Here is a 6,290-nt window from a genome sequence, read left to right as displayed (position 1 = left end):
GACCCTGGATTACCTGAGTACGAGGACAAGTTTTACAGAGCGCATGCCATCTTTATTAAAGCCATAAACGAGATAGGTGGTCAAGATCATGGACAAGACCAGTCGAACATTTTGCTATCAAGTACAGTGGAACGTCTATTTGAGGGATAAAACCAACTTCTGGAACGAATGAATACCTCATCGGGAGCAGCTGATTTAAGGTTTGAGAAAATTCGAATTCCCACCTTTGCTGGCATATACGAGGATTGGAGCCAATTTAGTGATTTGTTCTTAAGCTCAGTGAATAATAACGAAAAGCTTTCCAAGTGCCAAAAGTTTCATTATCTGAAATCTTATCTAGATGGGAAAGCACTTTCCTTAATTAAACATATTTCCGTTACTAATGATAACTACCAAGATGCGTGGGAAGAATTGGAAAATCGTTATAACAAGAAAACGCTAATCGCTCAAACATTTGTTCAGAATTTTCTATCGTTGCCAACCGTTAACAATTTGAATATATCAGAGTTACGTGGGGTAATTGATTCTGCCAACGAATGTATTCGAGGCCTACACGCGCTGAACTGTGACAGCCGCGATGTGTGGCTAATTTATATTTTGCTATCCAAACTAGGACCCGAAGTCAAACAAGTTTGGGCAAACTGCAGTGTGTCGTCCAAGGAAGACGTCACCATACATGATATATTCGTTTTTCTTTTTGCGCATTGTGATACTTTGGAGTCTTGTCAAAATATACACGTAATGCAACCCCCAAGACCAGCCCTGAGTAGAAGCCATCAAGCCGCTTATCATGCAAGTGGATCAAATAAGTCTTCTCGCGACTGTATATATTGTCAAGGACAGCACAATATATACGCATGTACTGCATTCAAAGCCCTCGATGTCGTAAGTCGCCGTACCTTTGCCAGGGATACTAAGCTTTGTTTTAATTGCCTAAGTCGATCTCATAAAGTCAAGAATTGTAATTCTTCGAACACTTGCCGTCAGTGCAACGCTAAGCATCACACGCTAGTCTACCCGGAAGAGTCTAGATCGATTCACTTGGCCTCGGCCCATATGTCTTCGGCTGAGGTTAATATATTTCCTTCGATTGATCCTGATGCTGGTATGAATACTGCTGCTGTCAGCCATCATACTGTGGAGAGGGCCAACAATCAAGCCCTACTGCCAACTATTTTAGCTAATGTAATGGACACATGTGGCAACAAGACCTCATGTAGGATATTGCTCGATACTGGATCAACAATAACCATGGTAGCTGAGTCTTTTATGCAACGGATTGGAATTCCACGCACGCATGCTCGAATCTCAGTTGTTGGATTAGGTGCTAGCCCGGCTGGAGTTCGCCTCATTGGAGGTCTCTGGCCTAATTATGAGTTCTCTGACTTCTTTGATTCCCGCTCAGCAGGTCAAATCCACTGCTTTTGTCTGGACCAAAATTCGCAACTTACCGTTAGCTGACCCGAAGTTTGGATCACCGGGAAAAACGACGTTATTTAAGGCGCTGATCAACTGTGAAACATCTATACTGGACATCGCCGAGAGTTTGGTATTGAATACCCCATAGCACTACATACTAATTTTGGTTGGGTCATTACAGGCAGCTATAATGATTGTGGCGAACCATTTACGAAAGCACAAGTTCACCACGCTTACAAAGATTTGGATTCCCTAGTTCGCTCTTTCAGGACATGGAACAGGTGCATCCCGAGCCGAACCGCAAGGGGATTCGGCCTTGGCGAGTGCTCTGCATGCCACTGCCAGATTGGCGGCCAGTGTGGATGCCTATACGGCGGCGGCTACAGCCACAGCGGGAACCGGCGACTACAACGATCATATGAGCCAAAATCCGATCCTCAGTCAAATCCACCAACAGCCCCACCAGTCCCACCAAACCACCCAGCTGCCCGCTCACCAACTGGGCAATCTCAGAGCGAGCAATTTTCTTGGGTCGTCGCGGTATCTCTATCACAGCCAGTTCAATTCGAATTCGCCGCAAACGAGACGCTTCACTGCGCAGCGAGACGGCTCGCCAGCATTCGCGGCTTCAGCGATAGTAGCTTCAGCGGCGGCAGCTTCAGCAGTATGAATCTCCGCACGAGCGTATATTGAAACAGCGTGGGCCTTCTCCATGCTACTGGGACTTATACTCTTCCTGCTAGAGGTAGCCATCTTGTGTTGGGACGAGTCGTACAACTTTATCCTGGGCAGGATCAGAGGGTCCGAGTGGTCACCGTTAAAACTGCCAGAGGTATCTACAAGCGCCCCAATACGAAAATTGCTGTGCTTCCTTTGAACTGAACCGTCGTTCAGGGGGCCGGTATGTTGAAGAATAGATCGGTCATTTATTATTATTATATTATTGTCAAATCGCACTTAGTTAAATGCTCATCATTGTATTGTTGTTCTAATCGCAGCTAGTTAAATGTACATCATTGTTTTGTTTTTCGTCTCAAAGCTTCAAGCTCACACGCATAGACGAAATTGCAGTAGATTTGTATTAGTATTGCAGTATCACGCGTTTTTCTGCATTATCTTTTCTATACGTTTTTTCGGCAATTATTTATAGTTTTGTACTCGCTCGCAACCGCTCGCAACCTGCCCCGCTTAACATATTGTAAGCCCACTTATAATTAAGAAATAAACTCGAATCCTAGAAAAAAGAAATACAGTCTACTTAATTCGCAAACAGTTGTGTTTTTGTTTCATTAATATTACCCATTTTTATAAAATTTTCATAGAATTTGTTTGCTCCAATTTTATCAGTTATTTTTTAACTAATTCCTTACAGTTTGCGTGACGTAAAAAAATTGGTGGTGGCTTTACTTTCTTGGCCTTTGTCAGTGAGAGCTGACGAAACAGAAACTGCAGTTGATGTGGTTGTTGTGGTGGTTGTTGTCGTCGTTAGTGTCGAAGTCACTGTTTTAAACGAGGGCATTTTGCTGGTCTTTGTTGTAATGAGCAGGTCATTGGTTATGTTGTAGGGTTCGGGGGATGGGCATTGGGCACTCCACGGCTGTTTTTGTGATGTGCCGCTTGCACATATAAGCCGGGAGAGAGCGAGCGTGCTCTCGCCGTATTCGCTTGCAGTGTTCCAATTGTTGTTGGTTCATTTAATTCGTCCGCTGTTATGGAGAAGTAAGCGTTATTTCTGATTGTTGAGAGCCGACGTTCGTCTTGTTGTTGCTGCCGAGACTTGCTTATTATGGTTTTTAGAGAGATATTTGAAAGAAATTTTATTATCGCTAATAGTAGTTATATTGGACATTTCCAATGCACATGAGCACAAGTTCCCATGCGTACACTCTTCTTCTTGCGAAATAGAATTCGGCTTTTGTGGTGTCTTAATTATGCGGCGAAGCGCGATATACGTAAGTGAATTCTTTTCAGAGGTCATACGTTAGAAGAGAATATAGATAAACGGTCCCAGGTTTCGGGGGTAATAAAATACGCATTTATGGAGTTGCGAAAACGGTCTGGCTACGAGTCAAGTATTATTCTTGATTACTGTAGAGCATTAGTGCTGTCGGATTCTTTTAAATTGGATTGCTTCAAGTTTCAGGTCACTTTTGAGATTCCAGCTAGATTCACCATTTTAATGTGTGTTTGAGGAGGGCATTCATTTAAGCCACCTATTTAGAAATAATTTGAAGTTTATAACTATACAAATAATGTGGTGCCGTAAACAGCGCAAAAGAAAAGGCCGAGAGATTTTTTCTACGATTTATTAAGCCAGCGCTGCGACTACATTTCGATAGAGAACGAGCGATCGGCGACTCTCGAGCGCTTATCTCGGCTTGTCTTATAGGGGTTAAAAATGATAATTCAACACCCAGTGATGCTGAAAAAATTTTAACCCATATTTTGGTATTAGCTAAATGTCTGCTCCCGACAGAATGATAAATCGAATTTGGTTCTCATCGCACCTTAACCATCTCAGGAAAGCTAATATTGAAGGTAGTCACTATAGCCAAGAAGATACATGCTGACGGCACTCAAACGGCGCTGGATTGGGACGAAGACGTTCACGCCCTTATAGAAGGGTGGCGAGCGTTCCGGGACGGCTTTTGAGGGTTGACGATATAAGCATAGAGCGGTGGATTCATCAATCTCCTTGATCCATAGTACCAGCTCAGCTTGACGCGTTTTGTGACGTTTCATCCACATCCTATGCAGCTACAGCTTATCAAAGGGTCGAGCAGAAGGAACGTGTCAAGGATATCAAAAGTTACTCCTACGAAACCCTTAACTATACCTAGATCAGAGCTGAGAGGCCGTCAAGTTGGTGAAACTATGGCTAATATACCTAATAACTAAATTCCCATCCAGATTTTCTATTAGACAGATGCCAAAATTCTCGAAAATAGAGGGATGCACTACCGTTTTTGATATCATGTGCAACATGTGCCATCTCTTTTTTTTAATAAAGTAAGTGATCAAATTTCGATCTTTTCAACCAACCCACTTTGCAAAAATGTTACCGTAAGTGATGGATATTAACAAAGATAATACAAATGTTTGCTCTATGCTCTCGGATTTTTGCACCTCATCGTCTCGGGTCGATTCAGTGTAATTCGAACAGATTTTGATCGTTTTCATTTTGAGTACGATGCGAAGCATTTGACTGTGACTGAACCCAATATACTCAAGTGACTTACAAATAAAATTAAACAGAAAAATTTTCTGAGAATGACCATTTTTTTAACCGTGGAAGAATAGCTGCTGCATACTGCTGGCATTAAATGTATTTGAATTTTCTTACTCTCTCACCTTTTCATTAAACTGAAACTTTAATCACTTAAAGGTCGCAGTGAAAAATACCGCTTTCCATGCCATCCACTCCGCCGCTTTCCGCTCTTAGCACTTCAGATATCCTACTCCCCGCTTACCGGCCATCATGTCACCCAACTTTCACTCTCCCGTGATCCTCTCCGTCTATACACAGGAGTACTTTTCAGCTGCCCGATCTAGGATAGTCTTTGACTAACACATCTATGACGTCCCCGAGAAGAAGAAGCTACCAAGGGGCCATTAACAATCACACTTCCCCGCCACTTCACCACCCAACACATGGCAGCAGAAACCAAACTTGGAAACCATTAAGGATATAAGATTCGGCATTTGTATTTTAGAGGTGTTTTCTTCCTCCCATGCCCACTGTTATGCCCACAAAGCGCGTCATGTGGCGTCCATATAATAAAATTTAGGAAATCGATATACAAAATTTTTTTCTAATTAGAACATTATTTCGCGATCTATTAGGAATAATATGTCTTAATCCTCTTATGAGCAGTCCCTCAACCTTGTTAGACCTCTCGCCAGGTGGTTAGGGTGCAACGATATCTTCTTAAAGTACTTTTCCATCTGTTCTGCGATCACTTCTTTCACAAGCAGAAAGTTTAAGTCGCGTTGTATGTTTTCATTGCGACATACCACGGTGCCCCGGTGATTGCTCTCAAGATCTTCGAATGAACTCGTTGGACAATGTCAATATTGTTATTTCTGGCGTTCCCCCATAACTGGGAGCCGAACATCTATATAGGTTTTAGTACCGAGTTGTACAGCACGATTTTATATTCAAGGATAAGAGGTGACCGGGCGTTGATAAGCCAATGAAGGCTGCTGGCTTTTAGCTTTAGGTGTGTTCTTTTGGCTTCAATGTGCCGGCGCCATGTGAGTCTTCTGTCGAGATGTACTCCTAGGTATGTTACTTCGTTTGCTTGTGGGAGTAGAGTGTTGTTTAACGTAATCGGCAGGCAGTTTTGCCTGTTCAGAGTGAACGTAACGTGTTTGCATTTTAGTTCGTTCACTTTAATTCGCCAATCTGATAGCCATTATTCAAGATCGACCATATGACGAGCTAGCTGCGCAGTTGCTTGAATCGGGGATTTAGAGCGGCTAGGAATAGCTGTGTCATCGGCAAACGTAGATGTTGTTAGTCGTGTGCTTGTCGGGATGTCTGCTGTGTAGAGGACATATAGTGTTGGCCCTAGCACGCTACCTTGAGGAACTCCAGCTCCAACAGTGTAATCATCAGATAAAGCAGAGTTGCACCTCACAACAAATTTTCTGTAGTGAAGGTAAGACTCTTAAATCTTGTGGATGCCAGACTCTATCAAATGCTTGAGAGACATCAAAAAATATGGCAGTACGGTACTCTCGTTTTTCGAAAGCGTTTCGAATTTCTAATGTTATCCGATTGACCTGCTCAATTGTTCCATGCTTTTCACGAAACCCAAATTGGTGTGACGGGATTCCTTACTAGATTCTCAGGTATCATTAGGAGTCAT

This window comes from Drosophila eugracilis, unplaced genomic scaffold (genome assembly GCF_018153835.1).
Source record: "Drosophila eugracilis isolate 14026-0451.02 unplaced genomic scaffold, ASM1815383v1 contig_1162, whole genome shotgun sequence".
In the NCBI taxonomy this organism is placed as follows: domain Eukaryota; kingdom Metazoa; phylum Arthropoda; class Insecta; order Diptera; family Drosophilidae; genus Drosophila; species Drosophila eugracilis.
The sequence above is the reverse complement of the archived record's forward strand: the minus strand, read 5'-3'. Positions refer to the sequence as shown.